We start from the raw sequence: 13,612 nt of genomic DNA on the forward strand, positions 1-13,612 counted from the left end.
ACAAGCTACTTCCCAGCAGATTAGCCCCAGCCTGTCTGGTGCCTGGGGTTTTTCCCTCCCCAGCTGCAGGATGCTGCAGTTACCTTTGCTGAATTTCAGCTGGTTCCTCTGTGCCCATCTCTCCACCTATCTTGAGTTCCCTCTGAAGGGCTGCAGAGCCCTCTGTGGTATTGGCCACTCTTCCCAGCTTTGTGTCATCAGTCAATTGCTGAGGAGGCCTCTGGCCCTTTATCAAGTCATTGATTGACAAGTTAAGCAATAGTGAATCCAGTACTGACAAACTAGTGTTTGTCAGTAGTCTTCTTACCTAAATTTCTGTAAGATTCTTCCCCTCAACACTGACTTTCTCACAAAACTCACAGAACTCACCTGTATCTTTAGAAGATGCCTTCTAAATGCTGAAGCACTATTTGAAAGAATGCAGTGTCTTGAATATTTTTTAAATTCAATTTTTTTTTCTAGAGCTAAATCCAACATAATGAATAAATACCATTCAATAATATAAAATTTATACCGCCAGAATATAGAAATTATAACTATATCCCATCCAATTTCAGGAAAACTATTTTTGCTACTTTTATGGATTTGGGTAGTGTAAGATATTCCTAATGTCTTTGGGGCATCATTTTAAATCAGGAGATATGCATTTCCAAGGGCATCCAGTTTTAAAGAATTTCTCTTACTTGTCTTTCAAGGCCCATGTAGCAGTCTGTTCTATGAACACATTAGTTTGTCCAACAGAAAAAATGGCTTTAGTACATAAATTTATCTTTTTTTGCAGCCATCTTTGCCTTAGGAAGCCCCAAGGCCATGTAATTCAAATAATATCTGAGAACATCGCTTTGGTTCCTTAAGTTTCAGCTGACAAGGTGCCCTTGGTGCAAAAAAGCTTAGGGCATCCGACTAACACAGTTTTAGAAAACTGTCTTTGAGAAAACAGAAAGAAGGGACATTTTTAGGAAAACTGTGAGGCCATTCGACTTGAACTCTCATATGAAATCAGATAATCATATTAAACCCCCCAGTTATAGCCAAAGAAACATGCGCTTTAGGGTGTTAATCCATGCCAAATAAAAATACAACTAAATGAACAAACAAATAAACAAGCAAACTTCCCCAAAGTTGCCTTAGGGCATCAGCTTTGTTCAGGTAGCTTTTCGCTAGGATACCCCAATGGCATAAATGAATAATAAATAGCAGTAGACAGACTGTATCCCAGGTGGACCACACACACATGAAGTGAAAGATAAAGGAGCTCTGTTTTCACATAATGAGCCTTTTTCTTTGTAAGGTAGGAAGAATGGGAATTGAAAAAGAGAGAAGAAATGGATGTTAATAAGAACTTGAAACAGAAATGAAGAAGGCAGGAGGTACAGCCGAGGAGATGAGAAAATAGAAGAAGAAGTGGTTAAAAAAAGAGAAGAAAGGAAGGCAGGTGGTTCAGCAGGGAATGACCTGATGTTCTCTGCATGTTATAGTATTATATGCTATAGCAGCACTGTATTATTGTCATATCTTATATGTATAATAAATCACTTTTACAGAAAAACTTGTGATATAAGCTGACTAAACACTACAAAACAGAAAGTAAAAGTGTTTTCATCTTCAAAAGATTATACTTTTACTGAGGTATAAGAAGAGTATGTAATTATAGATGAGCCTGAACACAAGAATTATAAAAAAAAGCTTGCATTCAGGCAGATCATATGGAAAAGCTGGATATACAAAATAACATATTTTATGTTTGTTGATTCTTGTAGGAATCATGAAAAATGTCTTTAAGAGACTTATGAGACACAGATGAAGCTAGAGAAGGAAAAAGAAGAGGAAAAAAGTTATTATGACAAAAAAAAAAAGACATTAAATCACCATTTCTAGACCCGTATTTAGAATAATGATAATGGACATTTTTCCCCCTTCTTGTATTAAACTAAACATTGATTCTGCAATGATTCAGCTCAGTTTAAACTATTAACTTCTCTAGTGATTTGTTGTTAATGTCCCAGCAATAATATAGATTTTTTGCTGCTGTTGTTATCCACTTCTGTGTTATTACTCCATGTGATTTTATTTTTTAAATTTTTCTGAAGGTATGAGTGCAGAAGACAACACATTTCCCTGTCTAGTATTTTGTCTTTATCCCTGTACAGAATATAAAGTAGAGTATTTCATCTCAGGAACATCCAAAAGTAGTTTGTAGCAACCCTGGAATTTGCTTTGTGAAAGACACTGCACATTACATAAGCCATATAGCAGAGAGTTCTTGTAAGCAGGCAGTAAGTATGTTCATCTGACTACTATAAACTATGTTTATTTACTACCTCAAGCAATGCCATAGGTGCTTGGGCAAGAAGGGCAAAGGACAGTTCTTCACACCTTGCAGGACATGTAAAATATAGGATATACTATCAATCTTACCAATTTGAATCTTCTTCATTGAGTAAAGAAATGATTCACAGAGAGAATGTTGTTTCACATTTATATACTTAAAATTTTAACAAGAAAAGCTGGTATTATCCCAAATACCTATTCCTGTGGCTTGCAGAATTTTTATTTAGCTACAAGCTAGTTGCTTTAAATTAGAGTTTAGCCACTGTTAAGAAGAAATCAAAGCAGACAGGAAGAAAGACGACATATGCATTTTTAATTGACTTTTCTGAACATGAGGAAATAAGGTCTTTTGAAGTAAGAACCTCAGAAAAACAGACTTCTCATATACTGACTTCATGTAAGATATTGATTCCTTATTTGGTGGTAACTGAGGCAAGTTAAATGTTATCTGAAGGACTGGATTTCTTCTAGCTGCTGAAAACCTCGAACAAATAGCTATCTGAAAGAATTCTGAAGTGTTTAGAGAAGAAATATTGTGGTGTCATTCTTCTCAAATCATCTAGGTGCTACATGCTGCATAATACTATGCAGTAAGTAAAGAAAGGTAATAAGTAAATAAAGAAAATAAATAAGAAAAAGGCATTCTGAAAGAATTGTGTGTTTCCCAGTAAATTTGTCATCCTTATCATATTGCCAAAGGTTTGCACTTAAAATCATTTAGTAAGAGAATGGAGGTGAAGAAATCTATATGAAGATCATTATAGCATTTGTAGAGTACAAAGAATATTTGAATGTTTGTATCATGTCTATTTGTATGCATATTTGTATGCATAACACATGTAGAAATATTCATAATGTAAAAGTATAAATCATAATTAATTATAGCATGTTTTTAAAGTATTCACAGAATTAATAATATATTTATAAAAAATTTACATTAGTTTCAATGCTTTGGGTCTACATAAAACCCTGAGTATCAACTCTGTGTAGAAGAAGAAATTAAAAAGGACGATTACTAGAATAATTATTTCTTGCATGTACTTTCCATACTTATATTGCAATAAATGAAGGAGCAGTCAGTTGAACTTTTAAGTTGATTTCAGTCATTAACTTTTAATTATACAAACACTTGCAGGGGCCTCTAATTGTTTACTAGAGGAAAAACGGAGCCTGCTTCTATGTATTGACAGGGTAAACCATAAAATTCTAGGTGAATTATTTAACTGTCCTTTAACACTTCTAAATCTGCAATGACTTCACAAGGTCACAAAGAATGCAGAAAAAAAATGCAAATACCATTATGTTTAAGTTGTGTATACAGCAAAAATCCATACTCTTTGTGGATATTCATTATTCAATTTTTAAAAAATCTCTGGTGTTTAAACTCTTTACCACAATATTCATGTTATACAGATAATCAATCCATTTCCTTTGATGAACCTGTTGCTTGTTTCTCTAAATCCTGGTTAGCATGGCATCTAGAAGCATGAGGTACCATTTTTGTTTTAGTGCTACAAAAACCATCCAAATTATGTTGAAGGAAAAATGGGGAAAAAAAATTATGATATTAAAGCCATTAAGTGAAGCCTCTGTATTCAGAACAGAGGAATTTAAATCCTGGAACCATCTGCATAAAAGTGACATCTGAATGAGATTGAGAAAGGAAGTATTGAAAGGCTGTTAGATAAATGAAGGATTAAGACAAGGATTAAACCCTGGAAGACAGATAGCATGAAAAGTCTAGTACATGGTGCAGGTCACAGCATCATAGAATATCCCAAGTTGGAAGAGAGCCACAAGAGACCAACATCCTTTTCCTCACAAAAATATCTCAAATTAAACTGTATGACTAAGAGCATCATGCAGACACTCCTTGAACCCTGTCAGGCTTGGTGCTGCCACCACTTCCCTGGCTGGCCTGTGTCAGTGACAGACCACCCTCTCAGTGAAGAACACTTTCCAAGTGTCCAACCTGAACTTTCCCTGATGGAGCTTCATTCCATTTTCTTGTATCCTATTGTTGGTCACCAGAGAGTAGATAACGACATGACCCTCCCCACTGTCACCTTTCACAGCTGTAGGCTGTGATGAGTCTACCCTTCAGCTTTCTCAGAGCACCCTACAAAGTTGTCACTTAACACAAAGAATTGGTGACAAGAGCTGGTTTAGAATAGCAACATGGAGTAATTGGACAGATAATGACTGATAACAGGACACTAAGGGTTTCAGCACTAAGGACGTAATAATAGGTCTTGTTTCAAATGCTTTGTACAAAAAATTGTGAAAAGCTGTGTTTAAAGATAAGCAGTGACAGCAGCAACAGTATCGGCAACTCTCTTAAATTCTGGGGCAAAACACTAGACAGAGTGTTTACAGAGTCACAGAAACCTGAGACAGCAGAGATCCAACAAGCCCCAACAGGTCTCTGAGTGAGGCTGACATCAGGAGGCTGTTGACAGAGCAAACACAGGAGATGGAAATGGCTCTAGGGAACCATGAGTGACCAGGAGCACAGCCAATGGGGCAAGCAAACAGGATGTGGTGTGTTAGAAGTACAGTCATTTCACGATTATAAGCTGCACCTGATTATAAGCCGCACCTTCGGGTGTCAGTAACTGCCTTGGGTTACAATAAAGAGTGTGATAAAAGGTATCTATTCTATCACCATCTGTTGAGGGTGGGGGCAGTGATCCTTATCTCAACAGCAGATATTCTGCTAATGGGCTATCCATTGAAACCAGGCGGGACATTGTTCTTTATCTTTTCACAACCCATCCTTCCTCCAGCGAGTCATTTTCTGCTAATGGCCCATTGAGTCCCACTGTGTGACTGATAAAATTACTACATCCCATTGGAAATTGCTCCAGCCAGGGGGGAAGAGCCCAACATTTCTTACCAAGATAAAAACAGAGGTTTTGGGGCACTAAGGGAGCCCCTTTCTCCACTGGACTCCAGAGGAAAACCAGATTTCTCCACATCACCACTGGACCTCCGGAGGGAAACTGCACCTTCTACAGAACCACTGCTTCAACTGAACCACATCTGTCACTGCAGGAGGATGCAGCCACCATTTAATGGGACTGCTACCAACACCCTGCCTGACGGGGTGTCAGGTTGTACTCTGACTTTGTCAGGGTTTGGAGTTTGTTTCTTTGTAGTACTGTATTTCCATTTTAATTTCCCTGGTAAAGAACTGTTATTCCTAATTCCCATATCTTTGCCTGAAAGCCCCTTGATTTCAAAATTGTAATAATTTGGAGGGAAGGGGTTTACATTTTCCATTTCAAAGAGAAGCTCCTGCCTTTCTCAGCAGACACCTGTCCTCCAAACTAAACCAGCAACTTTTTGTTCTTTGTCCATATACAAACCGCACCTGATTATAAGCTGCACTTTGGGTTCGGACCAAAATTTTAGTCAAAATGGTGAGGCTTATAATTGTGAATTTACTGTACGTGACATGGCAGTTTGTGTGACAGTCTGTATAGGATGGCACAGCCACACTCCTGACTCCTGGGACAAGCTCACCTGGTGGTTTTTGCCTGCTCAACTGGAACAGGTGCAGCAATGGCTTCCACACAGTCAAAAGCCATCACTAGAAGGAGCATGGAGAGCCAGGAGCTCCAATAGAAACATCCAGCTGCCCAGGTCTCTGCCCTACCCTCTCAGCAGAGGTGACACCTGTGTGCAACGTGACCAGGTGGATGATCTGCTCAGCCTGGTGGCAGACCTTGAAGTGGAGGGCCTGAGGAGTACAGGGTGTAAGAGACTGATGGAATCACACTCTTCCATCCCTGGGAAATGCAGCAGATGGAAGCTTTGCAAGAGTCAGAGGAATTCTGACGCTCTTGTCATCAGACAGTAGGAGAGGACCTAGAAGACAGGGGGGAATGAAAACAGGTCCCTGCTTGGAGCAGCAGGAGAAGTTCCTTTTGGCCTCCAGTACTTTTGCAGATGCCCTTACAGAATAAAAATGTACTTAGAAGAAAAATAATACTGTTTTTATTCAGAATACAAAGAATATATGAAAAGCCCTAAGGAGCAGAGTCAAGAGACTCATGGCTCTAAGTCCCAAATTCAGAAGCAGTTTAATCCTTTTCTGATAAAGTGAAGCTCATTCCTACATTTTACCTTGTTCTACTCTGTGTTTGTCAGAACTGTCTGAAATACTGATATTCAAGAAGATAAACCGAATTATAAAGTCATGTCATAAATCAATCAGAAAAATTGAGAGAACTAAAGCACAGAAAACCATCAAAAGGGTGAAGCTGTTAAGGATGCATTGAGCTGTGAGTGAGGAAACTAACTGAAATCCCAAACACAAGAATCCTGTCTTACCAAGAAGTTTCCAGGTGTACTGCTACAATCAGAGATGCAGCCTAAAGGCACAGGGGCTGCTGGTGATGCCTCATCAAAGAGAGGAGCAGGTGCTGTGCTAGAATCCCCCTCAGGCTCTAGAGAGCGGCACTAGGAATCCTTGCAGTCACAGTGTACCACGGGGAGGAATTAATAGCTAATGTGTGTTTTGGGTAAGAAAGTAAGGCTAATTGTATTTGTTATGTCATGGTGCTGGCAAAAATGAAAGCCATATGAGGATATATTTTAGGATGTGAGTTTATTCATAGCTTCATACCGAGTTATCCCTTTCTAATGCAGCTCCAGACTTAGTTCCACATATTCATTGCTCAACAAGAGCTTGTGAAAATTCAAAAGAAGTATATAGCAGAATTTTTAATGATGAAGCATAATTTCCAAACATCTTCTATGATGCATCCACAAGATAAATTGCATGCATGTAAATATACATCTGGGGTTCATAAAAGCTTTAGGAATGCATTCCACAAAGTGTTGCTTTCAAAAGTATCATGTTTCCTCTCACTTTAAATTCAAATAATTTCTGATGAAAGGTGTTTGTAATTAACAAAAATAGATTGAGAACTAAATGAATGCTAACTTTATGTGAGTCAAGGGAACAAGAGTAGAAGCAAAAAGCTAGAAGCAGTTGCAGATATATCACAACACCCACAAAACCTGCTTTAGTTTTCTAAAAATACATAGTATCGCAATGATGTTTACAAAATACGTTTGAAAGCACAATGCCAGTGCCAGCATTACTGAAATGTACAAAGTTACATGCTGAAAGCTGTGGTTAAGACCATAAAAATAAAAATCAGGGCATACTCAGCAGAACACCATCAACATTACATTTCATATCTTGTGCAAATCAGCATGAATGTTACACAAATTCCTATCAAGATATGTTCAGAGTAATATCTTGGACTCTTACTGTTGCAGCTAGCCCTTTTCTTTTATGCCTCCTGCCTTTCTTCATAGTATTTTGCAATGTGTTAAACTTATAGTTCTCATAAAACAGAAACTGGTACTCCTAATTTATGTGTAAAACCAGATTATCCTATGGTGAAATCCACGTCACAACAGATGTTCACATAAGCAAATACACAAAATGTGTGTGAAATCCATGTGATAAAACTATTAACACAAACTCCAGCTACCTTGAAAATGTGTATATTTAATCTACTTCTTAATAAGAACTTCACTGAACAATTTACTGTGAAGTTTTTGGTAGTGAGGCTTCAAAATAAATGCTGTTCTTGCTACTTCAACTTCATGGAAAAGCATATATGCATAAAAAAATTGACTAAACAGGGATTTATTTTTCTTTCAGGGTTGATGATGTTAACATCTTAGTGTACTAGTATTTCTGTGACCACGAGAGGATCTTCAGCAAGCTTATCCATATGTGATTTTAAAACTTAAGAGATTCTCCATGCTATTATTCACTTTCAGTTTACAGAGAGCTGTTGAAGAAACCGTGGATCTTGCATTGCAAGATTCTTACCTCTAGAAAGGACTAGGTTTGTTGCTACATACAACTTGTCATAGGGATAATACAAACAGCTAGCACTCTGTTGTCACTGAAAGAAAACACATGAACCCAAACTCTTTCTAAAGAATATAATTTTTATAATATAAATTTGGGTAGGGAGATTCTTCATATAAACAGTATCACACATAAAGAAAATATGTTCGACAATTAGATTGGCTGCTGCGTAAAAGAGCACAGTTTAGGAGAAGACTATGTGTCCAGTCCTGTGCCTTTATGTCACACACAATTATGAGTCTTAATAGAGCTGCACCACCTATATCAAAACTATTGTTGCATGCAGACCCCAACAACCATCAGCTACAGCAATCAGGCTGTGGTCTCAGCTCCTGGTAGAGACTTCTTCTCAGAAACACCACAGAAATATGAAATACATCTGAGGAGCTGGGTTACAGTTCACTTGAGACTACATTGCTTCTAGGAGTATTTTTGGAGACATATTCTGCAATGCTTGTATTGCTTGCATAGTCCAAAGGAATAAAATTATTTTAGGAGGCCTGATGCTATGGATTATATATAGACAAGAAAATTTCCAAACCAATATTTGTTTCACCTGAAGTAAACCAGTCAGTATCACTGTAGTCTTGCACATATCTCAGGGTGCAGACTTTTTTTTTCTTTTTTTTTTTTTTTAAGACTGAAAGTGTTTATTTCATGGTTATGACTCTCTGCTACTGCTGGATTTTAGGGACATTAGTCTTTACAATATTAACCTCTTGCTGACTTTTCTGAAGACAACTTCCTGGCAGGCTGAAGTGCTATCAGAAGTTGATAAAAGTTTAGGAACCACATTAAAAACATGGTCCTAATTCTTATGTGTCCTCTCTCAAGATGAACAAAATGTTTGTCTTTTACTTTTATTCTTTTCTGTCTCTTCTAGGCAATATGAACATAAGATGATAGGATAATATTTCTACACCTAAAGTGACTTTAACAAAATTTGTCCTGGGAAATCCTCATCAAAGTTGTGGCCTCTTGTCAGAAAAAAGATGTTTGGATCTAATTCAATAGCAAAGAACTCTCAGAAAGCCCTCAGCTACATATCCAACAGATGGAGATATTCATCTGTATAGAATAGAATGGGAAAACTGCTGGACTTGTCAAATTCTCGCCTAACAATTTGCAGGTATCAAACAGAAGAAAACAAAAAAGAAAAGCAGCATTAAATGGTACAGGAGAGGAAGAGTTAAGATATGTGACAGGGTTGAACAGGATATGTAAATCAAAAAAAAAAGTGTTGTTTCCAAAGGTTAATGCCATACAAATATTTTATTCCTTTCAGAAGAAAACCTGCCTTTTATATTACTTACATGGGTAGTCACTCAACAGACCAATACCATTTTTTTTTTCCAGTGGCAGAAAAAGAAATAGGAATAATAATAATAATAAAAATATCTACCAAGAGGATAATTGATTCCAAAGAAAAAAAACACCCTGCCTTCAGTTCTGTCTGTTGATTGATAAATCATAGATCAATTTCCCTGCTATAAAATATTGAAGCAAGCCTTATAATCCTCAAGTATAGATTTGCACATAGAGAAGACCATTTGAATCCAAAATAAATTCAAAATACTGTACTAGTGTCGGATTTCATTTCAATTTTATAGTCATCTGTTTATGACAACTCCAATCATAATTTTTCTGAAAAGAAAATGAACATTCATAAAGAGTACTTTTAAATATGCAAACCACAGAAATTTTCACTTTAACAGAATGCTTAGTTTTACTCCCTTATAGAGCTCCACATATAAGCCAGATATATGGTCAGTAGCTCGTATGCCTAACTCTTTCAGCATACAAATCACCTTTAATCTTCAACAGAATTTCTTTTCTACTTTGTTTTCTGGAATAATTGTCTGTTATTTTCAGGCAGCAAGATTACATTTTTATTCTGAAGATATTCCTTCTGTTAACAGAGTTTCTTCTTCTGTCTCTTCACAAATGGCATGCCTTGTTTTTTTGCAATAAGAAATGGGCAAACTTATACAGGTCAAATATATCAAAAAGATAATAAATTAATGTCAGGATAGGCTTGCCAGTTGTAAGAACTTGAACTAAGGTTGTGACAATTTTTCCTGGAGGCCTTAATCATGTACTTGAATACAAAGCCAAGAATTTTTTTTAATAGGTGACATCTGCAAAATACTGAGTTGTCCTCTACTCTTTCACTGAATTCTCTTTGGCCTCAGAAGACACACATACAGTAATTTCATGAATACAAGCCGCACTGAGTATAAGCCGCATCTCTGGGTGTTGGTAAACATTTTGTTCTTTGTCCATAAATAAGCCGCACCTGAGTATAAGCCACTCTGTTGTTCGCAGGGAGGACCTGCGTGCAACAAAGTTGCCAAATACTAACAGAACCGCGGCAGGGCGGGGTTTACTGGCTCGGCTTGGGCCATGAGGGCTCGGGGCTGCTGACAGGCCTGGGTGGCCCAGCTCGACGCTGTCGCTCGGTGGAGCTGCTCGGGGCCAGCCACTGCTGCCTCTGGGCTTGCTCACCCTGACCCAGTGCTGCCCCGTGGTGGCAGGAGGGGCACAGAACCCGCCGGCACCCGCGGCGGCAGTGGGAGGCGGGGATGGAACCGCCCTGCTCCTGTGGCGGCGGCACGCGGGGACGGGAACTCCCCGAGCCATGGACCCAGCAGCATGGAGCCCCCTGCCTCTCCCCAGGCCGCGGGGCCAGCAAGAGAGAGCCCCTGCCTCCCCCTGAGCTGCGGGGTCAGCAGGAGGGAGCTGCCCCGCCTTTCCCATCCCCTGTGCTGCCTGCACGGAGCAGCTCCACCCACCGCGCAACAGAGTAACCGATTTGTAACAACTGCAGGGTTTTACTGGCAGGTGCTCGACTTTGCAGTTTACACTGACTCGGTTTGCACTCCCGAGGTTGAAAATGTCAGAAAATTATTCACATATTGGCCGCTCCTGAGTACAAGCCGCATTTCCGGTGTGGGAGCAAAATTTTGGTAAAAATGGTGCGGCTTGTATTCGTGAAATTACTGTACTTCTTATTTCTTTGTTCACTTGATTAAAAGACAAAACCCATCAACACAATTAAACTACAATCAGTCTTCAAATGAAACCATATGTTCATTTTTCCTCATTACATAAAAGAATTTGCAGGCCATTAAGTACCAAATCTTTGCATTTAGATATATTTTTATACTTTTGTGAGACCAAATGTCTATAGACACACACACACACACACACACACACACACACACACACACACACATATATATATATATATCTGAAACTGTGTATGAAAATCCTGTAAAATACAATGTACTTCATAATCCCTCACACTTAAAAAGTTTGACCACCATATTCAAACTGTTTGGAGCAATGGTCTCCAGGGACAGATTTTTCATTACTTAAATTGATGAGTTTTGTTCTACACAGGAAGATTTTCCCATAAAAGAAAATCTCTGATTGTATTTAATACAGAAGGATGAGACAATAATATGCTTTAATTTAATTTTGAGTCCAACAGGAAAAAAGTCTTATAAATTCTGCAATGATATTATGGCAAAATTAGCATTTTTCAACTGTCACAGTAGTTTTCTTACACTAGATTTTTCAAATTTAATCTTAAATCAAGAAGTGCTATGCTCAGGATTCTTTGATTTTAAGATAGTGTCAATATCTTCATTATTTATTTATTCTCAGGTAAGGGATAAATAATTTCATTCATAACATACTTTTAATGAGATTTTGTCATGGGGTAAATTTTGGGAAATGTTCTCTGCTTGGATAAATTGTTCCAGTGCCATCAGACAGTGTGTTCCATAAAGTTATGATAATACTAGAGAGAATACATTTTGTATCTTGGCAGGCAGATTTTCATAAGAATTTTCTAAAAGTGAGCTACATGAAGCAGGACTTGCTAGAAAGAACCATTGTGAGCTGCCAAGACATTAAAGAATATGCATTGGCAAAGAGAACAGTGTTATCCTGGAATTATCCATCAAGCACTGGTGCATTCATAGCTTCATCTGAATCTCTGTGGAGCTTGCAAGGGAAGTCTGACAAGTTCAAAGAATTATTGGCTTTCCCACAGGGACATCTCTCCCTCTGAAATGCCATTTTCTTCCTGCTGTCCTCTTTGAATAGCAATATTCATGACCTGTACTTGAACTGTAGCCATTCTTAATATGGTTGTGTGTCAATTAGTTCATTCTTTTACCACTGTATTCTCCTTACTGTGTCAGATATAAGCAATTCTATCCTCAAGTCTGTGTTAGAGGCTGGCTGATGTCTGCAGCTACTGCTTGTAAGCATCTGTTCCAAAGATGCTGGCTATTTGTTCATTAGCTCTTGTGTTTTGGAATCAGGAATTCCTGAGCACCAAAGATTTTCTTCCCTAAAGGTGTTTCTGCATAACCAATTTTCTTGCATTTTTTAAGGTATTTTAAAAGTTTTGTCTCGTCACATCTGGCAACTCTCTGCTGTATTCAGCAGGTAGAAAGACCTCATCGTGTTTCCAGAGTTTATGATTCCCAGGGCTGTATCAATGTTTTTCCCCTTTATATTGCTGAAAATATTACTTTTTGCTAACACCAATATGAGGACTAAAGCCAGACTTCATATCTTAGATGAGAGTCAGATTCCAAATTATTTCTCTTTCCAGCACAATTTGGAGGTGTTAACACAAAGACATGAAATAAATGAGGATGTGGTATCTGAGCCATCCTAGAACAGTTACAGCAGGATGTGTGAGTGTGCCACCACGTCAGCTAATGGCATTCTAGGTATTTCAAGGGCAAGTATTAATATGAATTTGTAAAGCTGTCATGATTTCAATTTCTTAAACATGACATAATTTGGAAGTGCTTCTGATAATCAAAGTAGGTAAATATATGAAGCCTGAAGAGCCCTTAAGCAGACAGTTCCAGGTCCTGGCAGTATTCCTTTACCTAAGGCAGTCCTTGCTACAATAGTAGTAGGATGCTTTACAGTCTTTAGCTCCACAATAAACTTTTCTTATGCCAGCAACTGTGGCAAGATTAGAGTTTTAGGATTGAAGACATCAAGTACAAAGTTATTTGGGGCCAAATAAACTGATGGACTAAGATACCACATATAATATTAGAATGCAATTAACAGAAAAATCCTCAAAGCTCATTCAGCTGCCATCCCAGTGTAAAGGATTTCATGTCCAAAGACGTTCCTATGTTAGACCTTTGGGTGTTTAATATCCTACAGTTCTGGTTTAGCAAAGTCTTGAAATGCCTAAAGCTTCACCTAACTGAGCACTTGAATATTGAGCATATCCAAATTTCACTAGCGTTTGCAATTTGGATGTCTCTGTACAAGAGAAGCAGTCTGTTCCACCTGGTATCCTCTGAGTATGTCTGGCCTGAGAGAGCTGTCAGATAAACA

This window comes from Catharus ustulatus, chromosome 5, assembly GCF_009819885.2.
Source record: "Catharus ustulatus isolate bCatUst1 chromosome 5, bCatUst1.pri.v2, whole genome shotgun sequence".
Taxonomy (NCBI): Eukaryota; Metazoa; Chordata; class Aves; order Passeriformes; family Turdidae; genus Catharus; species Catharus ustulatus.